General features: G+C 49.8%; 1 long non-coding RNA gene and 9 other non-coding genes across 10 annotated transcripts in view; all 10 read left to right on the top strand.

Moving 5' to 3' along the window:
* Window positions 1–24,366, top strand: part of LOC123582624 — a 148,959-nt gene that overhangs the window by 14,177 nt on the left and 110,416 nt on the right. The window contains exons 11-16 of the long non-coding RNA XR_006704487.1: window positions 2,452–2,569; window positions 6,057–6,174; window positions 6,553–6,619; window positions 7,879–7,994; window positions 15,170–15,285; window positions 15,662–16,007. This is a non-coding gene — a long non-coding RNA (uncharacterized LOC123582624). The remainder of the gene's footprint in view (window positions 1–2,451; window positions 2,570–6,056; window positions 6,175–6,552; window positions 6,620–7,878; window positions 7,995–15,169; window positions 15,286–15,661; window positions 16,008–24,366) is intronic.
* LOC123584599 lies at window positions 817–894 on the top strand. The gene has a single exon (XR_006705555.1). It is a non-coding gene; the product is annotated as a small nucleolar RNA SNORD115 (small nucleolar RNA).
* LOC123584587 lies at window positions 2,626–2,706 on the top strand. Its single transcript, XR_006705544.1, has one exon. It is a non-coding gene; the product is annotated as a small nucleolar RNA SNORD115 (small nucleolar RNA).
* On the top strand, window positions 4,434–4,514 carry LOC123584593. The gene has a single exon (XR_006705549.1). It is a non-coding gene; the product is annotated as a small nucleolar RNA SNORD115 (small nucleolar RNA).
* Window positions 6,231–6,311, top strand: LOC123584605. Its single transcript, XR_006705561.1, has one exon. It is a non-coding gene; the product is annotated as a small nucleolar RNA SNORD115 (small nucleolar RNA).
* Window positions 8,051–8,131, top strand: LOC123584588. The gene has a single exon (XR_006705545.1). It is a non-coding gene; the product is annotated as a small nucleolar RNA SNORD115 (small nucleolar RNA).
* On the top strand, window positions 9,860–9,940 carry LOC123584609. Its single transcript, XR_006705565.1, has one exon. It is a non-coding gene; the product is annotated as a small nucleolar RNA SNORD115 (small nucleolar RNA).
* On the top strand, window positions 11,598–11,678 carry LOC123584595. The gene has a single exon (XR_006705551.1). It is a non-coding gene; the product is annotated as a small nucleolar RNA SNORD115 (small nucleolar RNA).
* On the top strand, window positions 13,414–13,494 carry LOC123584610. The gene has a single exon (XR_006705566.1). It is a non-coding gene; the product is annotated as a small nucleolar RNA SNORD115 (small nucleolar RNA).
* Window positions 15,343–15,422, top strand: LOC123584601. The gene has a single exon (XR_006705557.1). It is a non-coding gene; the product is annotated as a small nucleolar RNA SNORD115 (small nucleolar RNA).

Here is a 24,366-nt window from a genome sequence, read left to right on the forward strand (position 1 = left end):
TGGTGCCTCAGGCCAGGGCACGCTGGGGTTCTCTACCTGTGACCCTGAGTCCCAGTGAGTTTGAAGGCGCCTGAAAACCGTGCTGGCCCCTCACCATTCCCTCACCATAAACTCAAAGACGGGAAGGGATGAGGTGTCCCCATGGGAGCCATGGAACAGCGTTGATGGAGACAGTGTTGGATGCAGGTGGGATGCACATCAGGGCTCTGATCCCCCAAGGGATGTTGGCATTGTGTCTGCGTGGTAGCGTTCATGGGCCCTTCTGTGGACCCATGACAACCCATTCCTGGCAAAACGCAAGGCTGGTTCCTGCCAGCCCAGTCCGGGGATTCTGCCTGCCACCAACCCGCCAAGGTCTGTCCCAATCACACTGTGGGAGGACCTGTGCATGTGGCCTAGTGCCTGCTGTGGCAGCCTCCATGCTCAGACTCCTGTGGGGCTTGAATTCCCTTGTTTCCAGTGGAGCCACAGAGGCTGAGGGCCTTGTGGATATGCTGCAGCCTACCTTCTTGCCAGGCCAGGATTGCAGGATTATGTCATGAATGCAGTCCCAGACCCATGCATTCTGAGGTCCCTTCCATGGCAAAAGGTGAAGTCTGATGGGGAAGGCGTTTGTCATTGCTTACCTGCCTCACTCTGCGCAGATCACGCACCCCGACGGAGATCCCACCTGGCACACAGAGGGGAATTTGGCCCATCTTTGGAACAGGCCCAGAGCCAGGGCCCCCATGGCCTCCCTGCACATCACACACCCTCTCTGATAAGCATGTTGAGCTGGCAGGTAGAAGGCAGAGGTGGGTGGGGAATGCCTTGGTTGGGTCAATGATGAGAACTCATATGGTCTCGAAGGCAGATGACCTAAAAATTATGCTCAATAGGATTACACTGAGGCCCAGTGGAAGGCACGGCACTGAGGCAGGATCCTGGGGACCCCTGTGGCACTTGTGGAGAAATGGCACCTGGGGCTCGAGGCGACTGATCCCTTGAGGCTCCCTTGTGGGTTCTCCCCAGTATCTAGGCCTCCATGCGTGAAAGTCATGCTCCCACACTGGGGTGCTGTGTGCCCATTACTAGTACTTCCTGGGACTCATCCCTGAGAACTCAACCTAAGCTCCCTTGGTGTCCTGGTGTCTTTTAGTGGACGTCATCTGGGTGACCGTGGTCTTTCTATTGAGCCCACCATGGGACCTGAGCGAATGCCTGTGTGAGAACCCGGACACCCAGTGACCTTTGGCCGATAGGTGAGGCAGCCTTCAGGGCAACACCACTCATCTTGTGGGACTGGGTCTTTGTCCTCACCCCAGAGGGCTGGTGTGTCCCTGAAAGTCTGACCTGTGTACTTGGCTGTGTGAAAAAACAGGTCACCCACGACACTGGTGAGGGAGGCCACGGTCCCCCACGGGATCCTCTTACTTGACGGACCATGGGACACGTTTCCCAGTGTGGGAGGGCACTCCAGTTGATGTCAGAATCACTGATGCATTAGTAGGCACACAACGTGCTGCGGTGGGCATTGCAGGCGACCAATGTGACCACCTGCTTGAAAGCGGTGAACCCAAATTTCACGAAATGGGCTTTGGAGGCAAGGGCTGGGCCCGGGATTACCTGGAAGGACAGTAGACAGCTTTGGCATAACAGGTAGACGGTATCTGAAAGATGTTCTTAGCATGGTCAAGACCCCGAGTAGCATGCGGGCTCCTGTCCCCGGGTTCTTCACCATTGACACCATCTGGTGGTCGTGTGTCCTTATGGGCCCTAGGGGCCGCCCCACCGCTGAATGGGGTTTTGTCTGACAATGGCCCTTTGGTCAGTGCCACAAGGCAGGGCATGGTAGGGTTCTTGATGTGACCCGGAGACCCAGTGATTTTGAAGGTGCTGGGGAACCATGCTGGCGCCTCACCCTTCCCTCAACGTAATTTCAAAGATGGGAAGGGATGAGGTGTCCCCACAGGAGCCATGGAGCAGCGCTGATGGAGACAATGTTGGATGTTGGTGGGATGCCCGTCAGGGCCCTGTTCTCCCAAGGGATCTTGGTGTTGCGTCTGTGTGATAGGGTTCATTGTTCCTTCCGTGTCTCCATGCCTGCCCATCCTGGCAAAATGCAGGGCCGGTTCATGCCAGCCAAAATCCGGGATTCTGCCTGCCACCGACCCACCAAGGTCTGTCCCAATCACGCTGCAGGAGGACATGTGAGTGTGGCCTGGTGACTGCTGTTGCAGCTTCCATGCTCAGACTCCTCTGGGGCCCTGAATTCCCTTGTTTCTAGTTGAGCCACAGAGGCTGAGGGCCTTGTGGACACTCTGCAGCCTTCCTTCCCTCCAGGCCAGGATTGCAGGATTGTGTCATGAATGCAGTCCCAGCCCCACGCATTCTGAGATCCCTCCCATTGCCACAAGGTGAGGTCTCATGGGGAAGGTGTTTGTCATTGCTGAGCTGCCTCTCTCCTCGCAGATCCTGTGCCCCGACCGAGATCCCACCTGGCGCAAGGAGGGGAGTTTGGCCCATCATTGGGAACAAACCTCAAGCCAGGGGCCCCCAAGTCCACCCTGCACATCACAAAACCTCTCCGGTAAGCATGTTGAGCTAGAGGGTAGAAGGCAGAGGTGGGAGGGGATTACCTTGGTTGGGTCAATGATGAGAACTCACATGGTCTCGAAGACAGATGATGACCTAAAAATTATGCTCATTAGGATTACGCTGAGTCCCAGTGGAGGGCACCGCACTGAGGCAGGATCCTGGGGACCCCTGTGACCCTAGCATAGCTCTGGATCCTGGGGGTCGTGGTGACTGATCCCTCGAGGTTCCCCAGTGGTGCTCTCCCTGGTCTGGGCCTCCGAGCGCCTAAGATGTGCTCCCACCCTGGGGCATTGTGTGCCCATTACTAGTGCTTCCCGAGACTCATCCCTGGGAAAACAAGTAAACTCCTTCGGTGTCCTGGTTTCTTTCAGTGGGATGTCGTCTTGGTGACCAGGGTCTCGCCATGGAACCCACTGTGGGAGGAGAATGGGTGCCTGTGTGAGTACCCAGGATCCAGTGCCCTTGGGCCGATTGGCGAGGGAACACTCAGGGAAAAGCCAGCCATCTTGTGGGACTGGGGCTTCCTCCTGGCACCAGAGGGCTGGCGTGTCCCTGAACGTCTCCACTGTGCACTAGGCTGTCTGGAAAAATATATCACCCGCGACACCTGTAAGGGATGTCATGGTTCCCCGTGGGACCCTCTTACTTGACGGACCATGGGCCATGTTTCCCAGTGTGGGAGGGTGCTCCGGTTGATGTCAGAATCACTGATACCTTAGTAGGCATGCGACGTGCTGCAGTGGGCATTGCAGACAGCCACTGTGACCTCCTGCGTGGAAGCGGTGTGCCAAAATTTCATGCAATGGGCTTTAGAGGCAGGAGCTGAACCCGGGGTTACCTGAGTGGCACTAGACAGCTTTGGCATAACGGGTAGACGGAATCTGAAAGATGCTCTCAGCATGGTCAAGACCCCGAGTGGTATGCGGGCTCCTGCCCCCGGGTTCTTTACCATTGGCACCCTCTGGTGGTCGTGTGTCCTTATGGGTTCTGTGGGTCGTCCCACAGATCGATGGTGTTTTGTCTGACTATGGCCCTTTGGTCGGTGCTACAAGCCAGGGCACACTGCAGTTTTTCGCTTGTGACCCCACGTCCAAGTGAGTTTGAAGACGCTGGGGAACCATGCTGGCCCCTCACCTTTCCTTCACCATAATCTCAAAGACATGAAGGGATGAGATGTCCCCATGGGAGCCATGCAGCAGCACTGATGGAGACAGTGTTGGATGCTGGTGGGATGCCTGTCAGGGCCCTGTTCCCCCAAGGGGTCTTGGTGTTGCGTCTGTGTGGTAGCGTTTGTGGGATCTTCCGGGGCCCCATGTCTGCCCATTCCTGGAAAAATGCAGGGCCGGTCCCTGCCAGCCAAGGCCCGGGATTCTGCCTGCTACCGACCCGCAAATGTCTGTCCCAATCATGCTGCGGGAAGACCTGTGATTGTGGCTTGGTGCCTGCTGTGGCAGCCTCCATGCTCAGATTCCTGTGGGGCTTGAATTCCCTTATTTCCAGTGGAGCCACAGAGGCCTAAGGCCTGGTGGACATGCTGCAGCCTTCTTTCCTGCCAAGCCAGGATTGCACGATTGCATCATGAATGCAGTCCCAGCCCTGTGCATTCTGAGATCCCTCCCATTGCCTCAAGGTGAGGTCTGATGGGGAAGGCATTTGTCATTGCTGAGCTGCTTCTCTACACAGATCCTGCGCCCTGACTGAGATCCCACCTGGTGCATGGAGGGAAGTTTTACCTGTCTTTTGGAAATGGCCCCAAGCCATGGGCCCTCATGGCCACCCTGCCCATCACAAACCCTCTCTAGTAAGCATGATGAGCTGTGGTTAGAAGGCAGAGGCATTTGGGGACTGCCTTGGTTGGGTCAATGATGAGAACTTATATGGCCTCGAAGACAGATAATGACCTAAAAATTATGCTCAATAGGATTACACTAAGGCCCACTGGAGGGTACCCCACTTAGGCGGGATCCTGGGGACCCCTGTGGCCATGACGTAGCACTGGCAGTTGGGGCTTGAGGCTACCGATCCCTCGAGGCTCCCCAGTGGGGCTTTCCCTGGTCTCTGGGCTTCCCATACGCCTAAGACGTGCTACCATCCTGGGGCATTGTGTGCCAATTACCAGTGCTTCCCGGGACTCATCCCTGGGAACCCAACTAAGCTCCCTCGGTGTCCTGGTGTCTTTCAGTGGAACGTCGTCTTGGTGAGCAGGGTCTCGCCATTAAGCCACCATGGGATTAGAGTGGATGCCTGTGTGAGTACCTGGAGACCCAGTGCCCTTGGGCCGATTGGCAAGGCCACCCTGAGGGCTATACCAGCCAACTTGTGGGACTGGGGCTTTGTCCTTGCCCCAGAGGGTTGGCGTGTCCCTGAATTTCTGCCCTGTGCACTAAGCTGTCTGGAGAAAACAGGCCACCTGCGATACCTGCAAATGATGCCATGGTCCCTGTGGGATCCTCTTACTTGAAGGCCCATGGGCCTCATTTTCCAGGGTGCTCCAGTTGATGTCAGAATCACTGATATCTTAGTAGGCACGCGTGGTTCTGCCGTGGGCATTGCAGTCTGCCAAAGCAACCTCCTGCATGGAAGTGGTGCACCCAAATTTCACACAATGGGCTTTGGAGGAAGGGGCCAGGCCTGGGGCTATCAGGCTGGACACTAGACTGCTTTGGCATAACGGGTAGATGGTATCTGAAAAATGTGTGCATCATGGCCTGGAACCCGAGTGGCATGTGCGCTCCTGGCACCGGGTTCTTCACCATTGACCCCCCCGGTGATCACGTGTCCATATGGGGCTCATCAGTCGTCCTGTAGCTGGATGGGAATTGCCTGACAGTGGTCCTTTGGTTGGTGCCATGAGCAAGGGCATGCTGGGGTTCTTAACTTGTGACCCCAAGTACCAGTGAGTTTGAAGTCACTGGGGAAGCGTGCTGGCCCCTCACCTTTCCCTCACTATAATCTCAAAGGCGGGAAGGGATGAGGTGTCCCCACAGGAGCCTTGGAGCAGCAATGGTTGGTGACGTTGTTTGATGCTGGTGGGAGGCCCTTCAGGGCCCGGATCCCCCAAGGGATCTTGGCGTTGCATCTGCGTGGTAGCATTCGTTGGCCCTTCTGGGCCCCATGCCTGCCCATTGCTGGCAAAACGCAGGGCCAGTCCTGCCAGCCAAGGCCCGGGATTGTTCCTGATACCAGCCCACCAAGCTGTTTCCCACTTTGTGGGAGGACCTGTGCATGGGACCTGTTGCCTGGTGTTGCAATCTCCATGCTCAGACTCCTGTGAGGCCCTGAATTCCCGGTGTCCCGTGGAACCACAGAGGCTGACAGCCTTGGGGACATGCTATAACCTTCCTTCCTGCCAGGCCAGGATTTTTGCTGGCATCATGAATGCCGTCCCAATCCTGGGCATTCTAGGATCCCTCTCGTTGCCACAAAAGAGGTGTGATAGGAAGGCGCTTGTCATTGCTGAGCTGCCTTTCTCTGTGCAGATCCCACCCCACGACCGAGATCTCACCTGGTGCATGGAGGGGAGTGTGGCCAATCTTCGGAAACAGGCCCCAAGCCAAGTGCCCCTATGGCCACCCTGCATATCACAAACCCTCTCTGGTAAGCATGTTGAGCTGGTGGGTAGAAGGCAGAGGCTGGTAGGGACTGCCTTGGTTGGGGCAATGATGAGGACTCATATGGTCTCGAAGATAGTTGATGACCTAATACTTATGCTCAATAGGATTATGCTGAGGCCCAGTGGAGGGCACCACACTGAGGCGGGATCCTGTTGACCCCTGAGACCCTGGTGTAACACTGGCCCCTGGGGCTCGAGGGGACAGATCCCTTGAGGCTCCCAGTGGGGCTTTCCCCTGTCTCTGGGCCTCCACATGCCTAAAATGTGCTCCTGCCCTGGGGCGTTTTGCCCATCACTACTACTTCCCGGGACGCATCCGTGGAAAGCAAACTAAGCTCCCTTGGTGCCCTGGTGTCTTTCAGTGGGACGTCGCCTTGGTGACCAGGGTCTCACCATTGAGCTCACAATGGGAGGAGAGTGGATGTCTGTGTGAGTACCCAGAGACCCAGTGCCCTTTGGACAATTTGCGAGGGAGCCTCAGGGCAACGCCAGCCATCTTGTGGGACCAGGACTTCATCATTGCCCCAGAGGGCTGGCGTGTCCCTGAATGTCTGACCTGTGCATTAGGCTGTCTGCAAAAAACAGGTCACCCACAACACCTGCAAGGGAGGCCACAGTTCCTTGCGGGATCCTCTTACTTGACGGCCCATGGGCCATGTTTCCCAGTGCGGGAGGGCGCTCCAATTGATGTCAGAATCACTGATGCCTTAGTACGCACGCGACGTGCTGTGGTGGGCATTGCAGATGGCCAATGTGACCTCCTGTGTAGATGCAGTGAGCCCAGATTTCTGAGACCTTCAAAGCAATAGTCTTTGGAGGAAGGGGCCTGGCCTGGGGCTACCTTGCTGGACACTAGACAGCTTTGGCATAATGGGTAGATGGTATCTGAAAAATGTTGGCAGCATGGTCCAGACCCCGAGTGGCATGCAGGCTCCTGCCTCCAGGTTCTTCACCATTGGCACTGTCTGGTGGTTGCATGTTCTTATGGGGCCCATGGGTCATCCTCTAACTGGATGGGGCTTTGCCTGACAATGGGCCCTTTATGTCAGTGCTACGAGCCAGGTCACACTGGGGTTCTTGACTTGTGTCCCAAGTCCCAGGGAGTTTGATGTCACTGGGGAACTGTCCTGGCCCCTCACCCTTCCCTCATCGTAATCTCAAAGATTGTAAGGTATGAGGTGTCCCCAAGGGATCCATGGAGCAGCGCTGCTTAGAAATGGTGGTGGATGCTAGTGGGATGCCTGTCAGGGCCTTGATCTTCCAAGGGATCTTGGCATTGCATCCACGTGGTAGTGTTCGTGGGCCCTTGCATGACCCCATGCCCACCCCTTCCTGTCAAAATGCAGAGCCGGTCCCTTTGGGCCAAGGCCCGGGATTCTGCCTGTCACCGGCCCGCCAAGGTGTGTCCCATTCACATTGCAGGAGGACCTGTGCATGGGGCCTGGTGCCTGCTTTTGCAGCCTCCATGCTCAGTCCACTGTGGGGCCCTGAATTCCCATGTGTCCAGCGGAGCCACAGAGGCTGAGGACCTTGGGACACACTGCCGCCTTCCTTCCCACCAGGCCAGGAATTTTCCTGGTGTGATGAATGCAGTCCCAGTCCTGTGCATTCAGAGATCCCTCCCTCTGCCACAAGGTGAGGTCTGATGGGGAAGGCGTTCATCATTGCTGAGCTGCCTCTCTGCGCAGATCCTGCACCCTGACTGAGCTCTCACCTGGCACACGAGGGGAGTTTGGCCCATCTTCGGGAGCAGGCCTCGAGCCAGGGCCCTCATGTCCACCCAGTGCATCACAAACCCTCTCTAGTAAGCATGTTGAGCTGGTGGGTAAAAGTCAGAGGCAGGTGGGGACTGCCTTGGTTGGGTCAATGATGAGAACTCATATGGTCTCAAAGACAGATGATGACCTAACAATTATGCTCAATAGGATTATGCTGAGGCCCGCTGGAGGGCACCCCACTTAGGCGGGATCCTGGAGACCCCTGTGGCCCTGGCGTAGCACTGGAGCCTGGGGCTTGAGGTGACTGATTCCTCGAGGCTCCCCAGTGGGGCTCTCCCCAGTCTGGGCCTCCGCATTACTAAGACGTGCTCCCACCCTGGGGCGTTGTGTGCCCATTATTAGTGCTTCCCGGGACTCATCCCTGGGAACCCAACTAAGCCCCTTCGGTGTCCTGGTGTCTTTCAGTGGGAAGTCATCTTGGTGATTAGGGTCTCGCCATTGAGCCCACCATGGGAGGAGAGTGGATGCCTGTGTGAGTACCCAGAGACCCAGTGCCCTTTTGCCAATTCACGAGGCTGCCCTCAGGGCAATGCCAGCCATCTTGTGGGGCTGGGGCTTCCGTCATCGTCCCAGAGAGTGTGTCCCTGAATGTCTGCCCTGTGCAGTAGGCTGTCTGGAAAAAACAGGTCACCTGTGACACCTGCAAGGGATGCCACGTCCCCTGCAGGATCTTCTTACTTGACGGCCTATGGGCCATGTTTTCCAGTGTGGGATGGCACTCTGGTGGATGGCAGAATCACTGAGGCGTTAGAAGGCACTGCGAGGTGCTGTGGTGTTCATTGCTGATGGCCAATGTGATCTCCTGCATTGAAGCAGTCTGCCCAAATATCATGCAGTGGGCGTTGGAGGAAGGGGCCCTGGCTGGGGCTACTTGGCTGGACACTAGACAGCTTTGGCATAACGGGTGGATGGTATTAGAAAAATGCCTGCAGCTTGGTCCGGTCCCCGAGTGGCATGGGGCTCTTGGCCCCAGGGTCTTCACCTTGGCCCCATCTTCTGAATTTCTATCCTTGTGAGGCCCTTAGGACTTCCCCCACTCTGTTGGGGCTTTGCATGACAGCCGCACTTCAATGGGTGCCTCGAGACATGTCAATGTCAGGTTGTTGTCTTGTGCATTTAATTCCCAATTATGTTGACATTGCTTGGGAACCGTGGTAGCCCCTTTCTCTGCACTAACCCTAAGCTCAAATACCAGAAGAGATTAGGTGTCCCGATGGGATACATGGAGCAGCGCTGTTTGGGGAAGGTGGTGGAGGGTTGTGGAATGCACGCTAGGCCCCTGAGCACCCAAGGAATCTATTTCTTGGGTCCCTGGGGTAGTGGCCATGGCCCTTTCCAGGACACTATGCCTGCCCATTTCTGGCAAAGCCCATGGCCAGTCTCTGCAATCCAATGCCCGGTATTATGCCTGCCAACAGCCCACCAAGTGGTGTCCCAATCATGCTTAGGAGTAGACCTGTGTGGCTGGCCTTGTGCCTGATTTTGCAGACTCTATGCTCAGACTCCTGTGTGGCCCTGATTTCCCTGGTGTCCAGTGGAACCACAGAGGCTGAGGGCCTTGGCCCCACTCTGCACCCTTCCCTACCACCATTCCATGGTTTTGTCTGGTGTCATGGATGCAGTCCCAGCCCCACGGATTCTGAGCTTGTCTGATTGCCACAAGGTGAGGTCTGATGGGGAAGGGGGTTGTCATTCTTGAGCTGCCACTCTCTGCACAGATCCTGTGCCCGGACTGAAATCCCACCTGGCACATGGAGGGAAGTTTTTCCAGCATCTGGAATAGGCCTGGAACTAGGGGTCCAAATGACCAATCCACACTTCACAAACCCTCTCTGGTAAGCATGTGGATTTGAAGGAGTGAAGACAGAGTCATGTGGGAACTGCCTTGGTTGGGCCAATGATTAGAACTCATATGGTCTCAAAGAGAGATGATGATCTAAGAATTACGTTCAGTAGGATTATGCTGAGGTCCAATGTAGTGCACCGACCTGAGGCAGTATTCTGGCGACCCCTGTGGCCCTGTCGAAGCCCTGGAACTTGGGGCTGGAGGCAACAGATCCCTCGAGGCTCCCCAGGGCAGCTCTCCCTGATCTATGGGCGTCTACTTGCCCAGTCAGCCTCCCACCATGGTGCTTGTGTGCTCATTTCTAGTGCATCCTGGGACACCTCCCTGGAAGCCCAACTAAGTTCCCTCAGTGTCTTAGGGCCTTTCAGTGGGACGTTGTCATGTGGCCAGCGTCTCACCATTGCCCCAACCATGGGAGAAGAGTGGATGCCTGTGTGAGTAGCGAGAGGGCAAGTGCACTTGGGCCAATTGGGGAGCCTGGCCACAGGGCAACGCCAGCCATCTGTGGACTGGGGCTCTGTCATCGCCCCAAAAAGCTGGTGTGTCCCTGATCGTCTGCTCTATGCAGTGGGCTGTCAGGAAAGGATAGGTCACCTGTGCTCTACAAGTGATTCTATGGTGCCCAGTGGGATCCTCTTTCTTGCTGGCTCATGGGTTGAATTCTCCAGTGTGGGAGGGCACTCAGGGCGTTTTCAGAAACACTGAGGCCCTTGAAGGAGGCGTGGTGCTGTGTTCAGCATTGGAACCCCCCTCAACCTCCCGCAGGTTAGAGTTTCCATTCAAATTTCCCACAATGGGCATTGGAGGAAGAGGGCAGACCCGGGACTACTTAGCTGGATACTAGACTGCTTTGTAATAGCAGATAGATGGTCCCTGAGGCATGCCCGCAGCTTGGCTGTGACTCCTAGTGTCCTGCTTGGCTGCTGACTCACAAGTCTTCTTGATGGGCCCACTCTTAGTGGACACATGGCCTCATGGGGCCATGTAGTGTTCCCCAGACTGATTGGGAATTTGCCTGCCAATGGCCTTTTGGCCGGTGTCCCAGGACAGGACAGGGTTCTTGTCTTGTGCACCCTCCTGTGCTAAGCCTAAGCACAAAGACAGAAAGGGATGAGTTGTCCCCATGGGAGACATGGGACAGCGCTGTTTGGGGATGGATGTGGATGCTGGTGGGATGCATGCCTAGCCCCTGAGCACCCCAGGAATCTTTGCAGAGGTCCACCAGTGCAGCATCCATGTCCTGTTCCAGGCCACTATGCCTGCCCATTCCTGGCAAAGCCCAAGGCCATGCCTTACCAGCCATGGCTGGGATTCTGCATGCCACCAGATCAACAAGTGGTGTGCCAATCACACGGTGGGGTGACCTGTATGGTTGGCCTGCTGCCTGCTGTTGCAGCCTCTATGCTCAGCTCCTTATAGGGCCCTGCTTTCCCTGGTGTACATTGTACCTGGCACCGGTCTGGACACATCCTTTCAGCCATCCCTGGATTTTTGCTGGCATCCTGAATGCAGGAATGGCCCCACACATTCAGGGCTCAGTCCCATGGCCACAAGGTGAGGTCCGATGAGGAAGAGTGTTGTCATGCCTGAGCTGCCTCTCTCTGCACAGAGGCCATGCCCAGACTGAGATCCCACCTGTTGCATAGTGTACAGTTTGGCCCCACTTCAGAAATAGGCCCCAAGCTAGGAGTCTAAATGGCCATCCTGCACTTCACCCAATATCTCTGGTAAGCATGTTAAGCCTGCGGGGCAAAGGCACAGGTATGTGGGGACTGCTTGGGTTGGGTCAATGATGAGAACTCATATGGACTCAAAGAGAGATGATGACCTAAAAATTATGCTAAATAGGATTACGCTGAGGCCAAATGGAGAGCAACGTCCTGAGGTGGGACCTGTGGACCCTTGTGGCCCTGGCATAGTGCTGGCACCTGGGGCTCGAGGCTTGTGATCCCTTGTGGCTTCCCAGTGTGGCTCTCACTGGTCTATCAGCCTCCACGTGCCTAAAACTGCTCCCACTCTTGCACTTTGTGTGGCCATCCTTAGTGCATCCCAGGAGCCCACACTCAGAGGCCTGGCTAAGCTCCCTGAGTGTCCTTGTGTATTTCAGTGGGACATCATCTTTGTGATCAGGGTCTCCCCATTGACCCCACCATGTGAGGTCAGTGGATGCCTATGCAAGCAGACAGGGGCCCCAGGGCACATGGGCCCTATGAGGAGGCTGGCCTCAGGGCAATGCAAGCCGGACTGTGGGACTGGGGCCCCATCATCCCCTCAGAGGGCTGGCATGCCCTGAAAGTCTGCCCTGTGCAGTGGGCTGTTGGGAAATAATAAGTCTTCTGTGACTCCTGCAAGTGTTTCCACGGCCCCAGAGGGATCCTCTTTCTTGTCTGCCCATGGTCCACTTTCTGCAGTGTGGGAGGGAGCTCAGGTTGATAGCAGAATCGCCGAGGCCCTTGGAGGCACGCAAGGTGCTGTAGTGGGCATTGGGGCCCCCCGTGACCTCCCACAGGAAAGAGGTCCCACCCAAATTTCCCAAAATGGGCATTGGAGGAAGAAGCCGGGCCAGGAGCTACATGGCTGGATCCTGGACAGCTTTGGCATAGCGGGTAGTGACGGTCCCTGAGGACTGCTGGGAGCTTGGCTGGGACCCCATTTGGCAACGTGGGACTCCTGGCTCCCAGATCTTCATTATGGGCCCATTCCTGGTGGACACACGTCCTTATGGGGCTCCTGGGTCTTCCTCAACTGGATGGAGCTTTGCCTGACAATTGCCATTCAGTGGTGCCCTGAGGCAGGGCACGCTGACATTCTTGTCTTGTGCATGCTCTTCCCAATGAGGTTTAAGTCACTTGGGAATCATGCTAACCCCTCTCCCTGCACTAATCCTAAGTGCATAGATCGGAAGGAACGAGTTGTCCCATGGAAGACATGAAGCAGTGATGTTTTGGGATGGAGGTGGACACTGGTGGGAGGTACGCCAGGGCCCTGATAACCCCAGGAATCTTTGTGTGCATCCTCTGGGTGCAGCATCCATGGCCCGTTCTAGGCCGCCATGCCTGCCCATTTCGGGCAAAGCCCAGGGCCAGGCCCTGTCAGACATGGCCCGGGAATCTACATGCCACTGGCTCACCGAGGGGTGTCCCAATCACACGGTGGGTGGACCCGTGTAGCTGGCCTGCTGACTTCCAGTGCAGCTTCCATGCTCAGCTCCCTGTGGGGGCCCTGCCTTCCCTGGTGTCCAGTGGAACCACACAGGCTGAGGTCCTTAGTGCCACACTGGAGCCTTCCTTCCTGCCATCGCTGGATTTTTGCTGGTGTAATTTATGGTGTCATGTCCTCATGCATTCGGGGCTTGTGCCCATGTCCACAAGGTGAAGTCCATTGGGAATGTCATTCTCATGGTTGAGCTGCCTCTCTCTGCACAGAGCCCTTGCCCAGACCAAGATCCCGCTGGGCACATGGAGGGCTAATTTGACCCAGCTTGGGGAATAGGCCCTAAGCCATATGCCCAACTAGTCACCCTGATCTTTGAAACCATCTCTGGTATGCATGTTGAGCTGGCAGGAGAAGGACGCAGGTGGGAGGGGACTGCCTTGGTTTTGTCAATGATGAGAACTCATATGGTCTCGAAGAGAGATGATGACCTAAATATCATGCACAATGGGATTATGCTGAAGCTCACTGGAGGCCACCATCCTGAGGATTCTGCCTCAGGATCCCACCCCTGTGGCCCTGGAAAAGTGCTGTCACATGAGGCTCCAGACGACTGATCCCTTGAGGCTCCTCAGTGTGGCTCTCGCTGGTCTATGGGCCTTCATGTGACTAAGACCGGCTCCCACTCTGGGGCTTTGTGTGCCCATCCATATTGTGTCTCGGAATGCCTCACTTGGATCCTTGGATAAGCTCCCTAGGTGTCCTTGTGTCTTTCAGTGGGATGATTTCTTTGTGGCCAGGGTCTTGCCATTGCCCCCATCATGTGAAGTGTGTGGATTACAGTATGAGTACATGGAATTCCCAAGGGATGTGGCAATTCCCTGATGGGGAGGCTTGCCTCAGGGCAACACCAGCCAGTGTGTGGTACCTGGGCCCCATCATTGACACAGAGGCCTGGCATGTCCCTGAATATCACGCCTGTGCCATGTGCTTTCCTGACACCATATGTAATCTGTGTCTCCTGCAATGATTCCAAGTTCCCTGGAAAGCTCCTGTTTCTCAAGGGCCTATGGTCTCCCTTCACTGGTTTAGCATGTTTTTCATCTTGATGTCAGAATTGCTAAGGTTTTGGGAGGGACGCGAGGTCCTGCCGTGGGCTTTGGAGCCTATGGCAAACTCCTGAAGGAAAGGGCTCCCGCCCACATTTTCTAGAATGGGCACAGGGGGAGGGTGGCAGGAACAGGACTTTCAGCCGGATGGCTTTAGAGCACTCTGGGATAGTGGGGAGACCTTCCCTGAAGAGTGCTTGCTGCTCTCAGGGACACCGAATGTAGGTATTCCCTCTTGGCTCCCAGGTCTTCCCAATCAGCCCTCTTATGTTGGATGCATTGCCTTATGGGTCCAGGCATCTTCCCATACCTGGAATGGGCTTGCCTGCCATCGCCCCTTGGGATGGTGCTTCAACCCAGGGCGTGCTTGTTTTTCTGTTACCAATGATGTTGACATGGTTTTATAACTGTGCTGGACTCTCCCTTTTCTAGCCCAATGTGCAAAAATAGGAAGGGACGAGGTGTCCCTACAGAGGACTCATAGCAGCATTCTCTGGGAATGGATGTGGATGCTGGTGGGATGCACACCAGTCCCATGAGCACCCCAGGAATCTTTCCGTAGGTCTCTGAGCAGCTGCATTCAGAGCAGGGATTTACCTGCCAGGTGGCCGTTGTGTAGCTCCTCAGGTCTCCATATACACTTTCTGCCAAGGAGGTGTTCGTTTCCACTGATCAATGAGCTTGGACACCCATGTCTTCAACAGTCCTGGGCCCATCCCTGGCTTCCATCTCTGCCCACTCTTCCTGAAGCCAAGGGCAGGGCCCTACCAGCGATGGTCCATGATTCTGCCTGCCACATTCTCTCCAAGTGTTGTCTCACTCACTTGGTGACCTGTGTTGCAGGCCTGCCTCTTGGTGGCTCTTTTCCCATTCTCATCTCCCTGTGGGGGCCTAGGTTTTCTTTGTGTCAGGTGGACACATATGCACTGAGGACCTTGCATGCTGCTTTGGAGCCTTCCTGCCATCCCTCAAGTCTTGCTTATGTCATAGGTGGAGTCATGGTGCTACAACTTCAGGGCTCATGTTCATTGCCCAGAAGGTCAGGAGCAATGGGGAAGGCCATTGTCACATCTGTGTTACACTCTGTCCACAGATCCCCTGCCCAAATGAAGATCCCACCTGGCCCACATAATCAATTGGCCCAGCTTCTGGAATATGCCTACACTAAGGTGCCACCCCAGCCATCTCGCATTCAAGACACCCTCTTTGGTAAGCATGTTGTGCATGGGGTTGGGAAGCACAGGTGCGTGGGGACTGCCTTGGTTAGGTCAATGATGAGAACTCATATGGTCTCAAAGAGAGATGATGACATAAAAATCTTGCTCAATAGGATTATGCTGAGGACCAATGGAGGGGACCATTGTGGGGTGGAGTCCTGGGGACCTATTTAGCCATCTGGTTTCGGCCCTTGGGCTTGAATTTAATAAAACCTCAATGGTTCCACATGTGTCTCTCCTCTGTTTGTGGGTCTCCACGTGCCCTGGAAGGCTCTTGTCCTTGGGCTTTTTGTTTCCTTCCCAAATTCCCCTCCTGACGCCTCATGCAAATCTGTTGTTTAGCTCCTTGGTGTCCTTGTGTCTTTCAGTGGGACGTCATCTTGGCCAGGGTTTCACCATTTCCCCCACCATGCCAGGTGAAAGATGCCACTGCTTGTAGTGGAGGCCCTAGAGGACATGGTGTGGATTTTGAGGCCTGTCTCATGGCAATGCTGGCCTGTGTGTTGAACTGGGGCCTGCTATGGCCACAGAGGTCCGTCCTTTCTGTGAACATCAGCCCTGTGCAATTGGCTGTCAGTAAAGCAACAGATCTTCTTGGCATCTGGAAAGTATGTAAATGACAATGGATGGCCTCTTCCTCGCTGGTCCATGGAACAGTTTTACTGGTGTGAGAGAATGCCCAACTGGAGGCTCAAACCACTGCAGTATTTGGAGGTATGCTAGGTGCTTGGGTCTTCAATTTGGCTTATTTTTGTGGTTTTTACTTGGATATCTCTAAACTGGGGTGGATGAGGAAGCTAGCTTTAGGGCAGCTTTAATGACATTGTTTAAAGGAGAATGTGGAAGCATGGTTCGAGTGTGGGACTTCTTACTTGGATGATTTTAGACAACATTCTGAAAACATAAGTGTAGTTCTTTAGGAGTGCTTATCGTTTCCTCTGGAACACAGATGCTGTGTTTTGGGAGCACACAATGCTTTTCTTCATTTGAAACACTTTTAGATATATCAAATAATTCTATTTACCCAAAAAAATCTTTCAGAGTAAAACTTTCAGAGTAAATCTTTCAGATTTATCTCCACACTAGAGGTTGTGAAGAAGCCAGTTTGAGAAAGGTAGAATATATGGAGTCGTCATTGATGGAAAAACATTGACAATTGCTGTCAAGGGGAAGGAGCCCTGGTTATGGAGAAATTCAAGAGAGAATGGTGCACATATGGGAACACATATACAAACACATCACTGAAGCCATTGGTTGAGAAAACGAGAGCAGCTGATTTTGTAACAAGTGGGGCTTGAAGACTGGAGTTTTAACCTTTGCAAGCTTGCGCTGTGACTCTGCCCTATTTCTAGACAGAAGGCTTTCAAATAATCCCAGGGTATTCATCAGGATCTCAGGATCTCCTGGGGCACACAATAAGATTATTTGCTTTCTTGGAGCATGCCATGAGAGGCAAGGTTTATAGAGAGGGCTCTCCAGGGACAAAGGATCCAGGGGACACATTTTTGTTTCCCACCCTTAGGCGTAAGTGCAGAGCTACCTGCCAAGGGCAGCTTGGCTCCAACATTGGCTGCCTAGTGTGCTTACTCCAAGTCCTACACCCCTGTGCCCTTATGAGACTATACTTCTTGGTAATATTTCCTGTTTCAGTGCAGTGATTCCCTTCCCCAGAAGACCATCACAGGTCCCTGCCCACACCTTGTGTCTAAATCCTGGAGTTTTAAAAGTCAGCAGGCATGGCTGAGATTGAATATGGAGAGCACTGTGCTGCTTCTGGAGAGAAGGCAGACAAACAACCCACAGTCAGATAACATGAAAACAGTGACTGAAAAAATACCTGATACACACAGGTTGGAGATTATTTACTCTTCTTAGAATGCCTCCCTGAGAACTGCAAGAATTGAGACCCTTTTCCAGGTACATGGGAGCTGGCTGGTGCCATTTCCCTTCCTTGCCCCTTAGCATAAACATAGTACCACCTTCTGTAAATAACACGGCACCAACACTAACTGCCTAACCTGCTTACACCAGGTCACCCACCCATGTGGTATGCCAGTACTGCACTTATAGGTAAAATTTGCCTCAGTCCCAGCATGGTGGGTCTCTTATTCAGAAGACCAGCATAAACCTCTGTCCACATTACATTTACTGACTAGAGAGTTCTGTGTGTTCTGTTCTAGTGGAGGTAGCATCAGGTCTTATTTAACATGCAAAACAGAGCACACCTGGGGAAAACTCACCACACTCTGTTCATGGTCCAAACAGTGCCCACTCCAGCCAAGGAGAGCCTCTGCAGCTGACTGGTCTGAAGGATAGAGAAGTCAAATGACAGCAGCAGAGTGCATACAGCACACATCAGAGACTCTCCTTGAAGTGCCAGGCCCTGGACAGTATGTGACCTCTTATTCATAAAGCCATTACATTAATGAGCAGGACTTAATAGGATTTCTTAACACAGAGAAGAAGACAGAGACTTAGGCAAAATGCCAAGACAGAGGAATTCATCCCATAAGATAAAACAAGAGAAGGTGACAGCCAGAGATGTAATCAAAACAGATATAAGAAATATGTCTGATGGTGAATTTAAAGCAACAACCATGGGGATACTCACTGGTCTTGAGAAAAGCATATGAGACATCAGGGAGACCCTTACTACAGATATAAAGAATTAAAAACCAAAAATGAAAAATGTGATAACTGACATTCAAAACTGACTAAATATAATGACCACAAGGATGGAAGAAGCAGAGGAATGGATAAGTGATAAAGAAGACAATATAATGAAAAATAATAAAGCTGAAAAAAAAAAAAGAGAGAAAGAATGATTATGGAACACAAGAGTAAACTTAGTCAACTCAGTGACTCCATCAAACACAAAAACATTTGTGTTATAGGAGTCTCAGAAGAAAAAGAAAGATAAAGAGAGCATGAAATTTATTTGAGAAAATAATAGCTGGAAACGTTCCTAATCTGAGGAACAAAAGAAAATCCAAATCCACGAGGCTCAGAGAACTCTTATTAAAATCAACAAAAGCATGCCAACCTTAAGAAATATTAAAATTAAATTTGCAAATTATAGTGATCAAGAAAAGTCTTAAAAGTGGCAAAACTTAAGAAGTTCCTGGATGAGGAGTTAAGATGGTGGAATAGTAAAGAAACCCTGGGATTTTCTCATCTGTTGAACAAAACTAGATCAACATCAAACCATTTTGAATACCTTGGGAATTGATCTGAAGATTAACAGAGCAATATGCAAAATTTGTGGGAGGGAACACAGCAGGTATATGGTGCAGAGAGGTGAATTGGAGGAGAGAAGAGCTGTGGTGGCACAGAGGGAAAAGAGTCATTTTCGTGGAGAGAAGAAAGACAGAGGGGGAGGGAGAACAGCACATCATATTTGTGCATGAATGCATTCCCCCTGAAAGCAGTAAGAGAGAAAACACACACAGGGGACTGCACAAGAAAAATGTTCCCCCAAAAAATTGAAGGGGGAAAAAGGAAAAGGTTTCAATACCACCAGGTCTTTATAAATAGCAAAGCAGATACTGAAGTTTCAGAGGTCAGCTCCTGGTAGTGCTCTGGTGAGGAATCAGGGAGGACCCCTGAAGCAGACAGCATGGTCTGAATAACCCCTGGTCACATGGGGAGAAGTGGTTCCCCTGATTGGAGTGAATCTGGTAGAGGTGATATGACCTCTCTGTAAGAAAAAGACCCAAATGTCCTCATCAAGCACGACCTTCACATTTATAGAAACAAAGATGCCAGCTGAAGTCATCAAACCCTGGTGGTGGTTGTGTGTTGCAATTTACCATAAACTCTGAGCCACTGCCACTACACAGTTGTGTGACTTTCTTAGGACAAGCCAGCCCTGGCCACAGCATGGTGAGACCCTTCCCCAGAAGATCACTGCTGGTCCGAACCATGGGGGGGAGTAGTATGAAGCATGGAGCTTTGAAACACAGCTGCACCTAAGATAAAACTCTGGATAGAGGCACCACCTTGTAGGCAGACAGCTCAGACACAGGAGGTAGGTGGGGAGCTGATGGAAGTGAGAGACCCAGGAGGGGTGACTGTCAACGTGCAAACTTTCCACTCTGGAGACTAGAGTCCATTTTCACCAGTAGTCCACCAACGCTGATTGACCTTAGGGAGCTAACCAGCGCCACCAAGTGGAGAATGAGTCATTACACTAAACCCTGCCTGCCTTTGCCCTCCAGGCACATCTCCACTAGAATCAGAGTAGCAGACCCCTCACCCAAAAGACCAGCACAAATCCCTTCCATGAACTTCTACTAAACATAGACTGCTGCAAAGTTTCAGCTCTAGGGGAAACTGGATCTAGCTTCATTTCAGTTTTTTTGTTGTTGTTCATGTGTTCATTTTATTGTTGCTTCTATTTCAATTTTTTCTTGTTGTTTATTTTTCTTTTGTTTCTTGGATACAGAAAAGAGCAAATTTTACTTTATTTATTTTTTTATTTTTTAATTTTTTTAATTTTTAATTTTTCTCTCTTCCTCTTTTCTCTTTTTTTTTCTATTAAGTGTCTCTTAACAAGCAGACCAAAACACACCTAAGATCTATCTTACTTTATTCGATTTAAACATTTTTTATTTCATTCTATTATTATTATTTATTTTCTTCCTCCAAATTGACAAGATGGAAGGATTCACCTCCAAAGAAAGAACAGGAATATATGATGGCCAGGGATTTAGTCAATGCAGATATAAGATGTCTGAACTAGAATTTAAAATAATAACTATATTGGGGCACCAAGGTGGCTCAGCCAGTTAAGTGTCTGACTTCGGCTCAGGTCATGAACTTGCCGATCATGGGTTCAAACCCCATATTGGGCTCTGTGCTAACAGCTCAGAGCCTGTAGCCTGCTCCATATCCTGTGTTTCTTTCTCTCTCTTTTGCTCCCCACTTGCACTCTCTCTCTCTCGTAAAAATAAATAAGGATTAAAATAATAATAATAAAATGAAATAAAATAATGATTATAAGGATATTAGCTGGCTTGAAAAAAGCATAGAAGACACCAGAGAATCCCTTTCTGCAGAGATAACAGAAATAAAATCTAGTCAGACCAAAATTAAAAATGTTATAACTGAGATGAAAACCTAAATGAAGGCTGTAAAAAATGAGACTGGATAAGGGAGAGGAGCAAATTAGTGGTACAGAAGATAAAATTACGGAAAATAATGAAGCTGAAAACAGGAAGGAAACAAACATCAGAGATCATGAGGGCATACTTAGGGAAATCAGTGATCTATTACAAAGTAATAACATTCATATTATAGGGATCCCAGAAGTTGAAGACAGAAAAAAAGGGGCAGAAGGTTTAAGTGAGCAAATTGTAGCTGAAAACTTCCTTAATCTGTGGGAAGGACACAACATCAAAATGCAAGAAACAGAGAATCCACATTAAATTCAACAAAAGATGGCCATTGCCAACATATATCATAGTCAAATTCACAAAATACACAAATAAGGAAAGGACCTTGAAAGCAGCAAGGGAAAAGAGTCCTTAACCTACAAGGTAAGATACATCAAATTCATAGCAGATCAGTCCACAGAAACTTGGAAGACCATGAGTCAGGATATAATAAATGTGCTGAATGGGAAAGTTACACAAGCAAGAATACTCTATCTAGAAAGGCTGTCATTCAAAATAGGAGATATAGTTTCCCATACAAACAAAACTTAAAGTGGTTTGTGACCACTACACCATCTGTAACAAGAAATTTTAAGGAGAACTCTTTGAGTGGAAGAAAAAAAGTCTAAAATCAACAAAGACTAGAAAGGAACAGAGATATCACTAGAAATGCCAACCGTACATGTAACACAATGGCACTAAATTCATATCTTTCAATAATCAGTCTGAAAGTAACAGGACTGAAGAAGATTATATATATATATATCATATATATATATATATGAAATATATATATAATATAAATATATATTATATAAATATATATATTATATATATCATATATATATATATATGATATATATATATGAAAAGACGGCAGTCCAAAACCTTTGGGATGAAGCAAAGGCATTCCTAAGAGGGAAGTATATTGCAATTCAGGCCTACCTCAAGAGGAAAGAAAGGTCCCAAACACACAACCTAACCTTACATCTACAGTATCTAGAAAAGGAAGAGCAAATAAAGCCTAAAGCCAGCAGAAGAAGCGAAATAATAAATATTCAAGTAGAAATAACTGATATAGAAGCAGAAAACCCAGTAGAAAAGATTAACAAAACTAAGAACTGGTTCTTTGAAAGAATTAACAAAATTGATAACCCCCTAGCCAGACTTATCAAAAATAAAAGAGAAAGGATCCAAAAATCATGGATGAAAGAGGACAGATCACAAACAACACCACAGAAATGCAATTATAAGAATATATGATGAAAAATTATATGCCAACAAACTGAGAAATCTGGAGGAAATGGAGAAGTTACTAGAAACTCACAAACTACATAAACACCCACACACTTCCAAAACTCAAACAGGAAGAAATAGAAAGCTTGAACAGACCCATAACCAGCAAAAAAATTGAATCAGTTATCAAAAATCTCCCAACAAATAAGAGTTCAGGACCAGATAGCTTCCCTGGGGAATTCTACCAGAAATTTAAAGCAGAGATAATACCTATCCTTCTCAAGCTGTTCCAATAAATAGAAAGGGAAGGAAAACGTCCTGAATCATTCTATGAAGCCAGCATTACTTTGATTCCTACACCAGACAGAGACTCAGTAAAAAAAGAGAACTACAGGCCAATATCCCTGATGAATATGGATGCAAAAATTCTCAATACGATACTAGCAAATCGAATTCAACAGCATATAAAAGAATTATTCACCATGATCAAGTAGGATTCATTCCTGGGCTGCAGGCCTGGTTCAACATTCGCAAATCAATCAATGTGATACATCACATTAATACAAGAAAAGAAAAGAACCATATAATCCTGTCAATCGATGCAGAAAAAAACATTTGACAAAATTCAGCATCCTTTCTTGATAAAAACCCTCGAGAAAGTCAGGATAGAAGGAACATACTTAAACATCATAAAAGCCATTTTTGAAAAGCCCACAGCTAATATCATCCTCAATGGGGAAAAACTGAGAGCTTTCTCTCTGAGATCAGGAACATGACAGGGGTGTCCACTCTCACCGCTGTTGTTTAACACAGTGTTGGAAATTCTAGCATCAGCAATCAGACAACAAAAGGAAATCAAAGGCATCAAAATTGGCAAAGATGAAGTCAAGCTTTCACTTTTTGCAGATGACATGATATTATACATGGAAAACCCAACAGACTCCACCAAAAGTCTTCATTCACTGATACATGAATTCAGCAAAGTCACAGGATACAAAATCAATGTACAGAAATCAGTTGCATTCTTATATACTAATAACGAAGCAACAGAAAGACAAATAAAGAAACTGATCCCATTCACAATTGCACCAAGAAGCATAAAATACCTAGCAATAAACGTAACCAAACATGTACAAGATCTGTATGCTGAAAACTATAGAAAGCTTATGAAGCAAATTGAAGAAGATAAAAAGAAATGGAAAACATTCCATGCTCATGGATTGGAAGAATAAATATTGTTAAAATGTCAATACTACCCAAAGCTATTTACACATTCAATGCAATCCCAATCAAAATTGCACCAGTATTCTTCTTGAAGCTAGAACAAGCAATCCTAAAATTTGTATGGAACCACAAAAGGCCCTGAATAGCCAAAGTAATTTTGAAAAAGAATACCAAAGCGGGAGGCATCACAATCCCAGACTTTAGCCTCTACTACAAAGCTGTAATCATCAAGACAGCATGGTATTGGCACAAAAACAGACACATAGACCAATGGAATAGAATAGAAACCCCAGGACTAGACCCACAAAAGTATGGCAAACTCATCTTTGACAAAGCAGGAAAGAGTATCCAATGGAAAAAAGACAGTCTCTTTAACAAATGGTGCTGGGAGAACTGGACAGCAACGTGCAGAAGGTTGAAACTAGACCACTTTCTCACACCATTCACAAAAATAAACTCAAAATGGATAAAGGACCTGAATGTGAGACAGGAAACCATCAAAACCGTAGAGGAGAAAGCAGGGAAAATCTCTCTGACCTCAGCCACAGCAATTTCTTACTTGAAACATCCCTAAAGGCAAGGTAATTAAAAGCAAAAATGAACTATTGGGACTTTATGAAGATAAAAAGCTTCTGCACTGCAAAGGAAACAATCAACAAAACTAAAAGGCAACCAACGGAATGGGAAAAGATATTTGCAAATCTGACAAAGGGCTAGTATCCAAAATCTATAAAGAGCTCACCAAAGTCCACACTTGAAAAACAAATAATCCCATGAAGAAATGGGCAGAAAACATGAATAGACACTTCTCTAAAGAAGACATCCAGATGGCCAACAGGCACATGCAAAGATGCTCAACGTCGTTCCTCATCAGGGAAATACAAATCAAAACCACACTCAGATATCATCACCTCATGCCAGAGTAGCTAAAATGAACAAAACAGGAGACTATAGATGCTGGAGAGGATGTGGAGAAATGGGAACCCTCTTGCACTGTTGGTGGGAATGCAACTGGTGCAGCCACTCTGGAAAACAGTGTGGAGGTTCCTCAAAAAATTAAAAAGAGACCTACCCTATGACCCAGCAATAGCACTGCTAGGAATTTACCCAAGGGTTACAGGAGTACTGATGCATAGGGGCACTTGTACCCCAATGTTTATAGCAAAACTCTCAACAATAGCCAAATTATGGAAAGAGCCTAAATGTCCATCAACTGACGAATGGATAAAGAAATTGTGGTTTATATACACAATGGAATACTACGTGGCAATGAGAAAGAATGAAATATGGCCTTTTGTAGCAACATGGATGGAACTGGAGAGTGTTATGCTAAGTGAAATAAGTCATACAGAGAATTACAGACCCCATATGTTTTCAGTCCTATGTAGATCCTGAGAAACTTAACAGAAGACCATTGGGGAGGGGAAGGAAAAAAAATGGTTAGAGATGGAGGGAGCCAA

This window comes from Leopardus geoffroyi, chromosome B3 (assembly GCF_018350155.1).
Source record: "Leopardus geoffroyi isolate Oge1 chromosome B3, O.geoffroyi_Oge1_pat1.0, whole genome shotgun sequence".
Classification (NCBI taxonomy): domain Eukaryota; kingdom Metazoa; phylum Chordata; class Mammalia; order Carnivora; family Felidae; genus Leopardus; species Leopardus geoffroyi.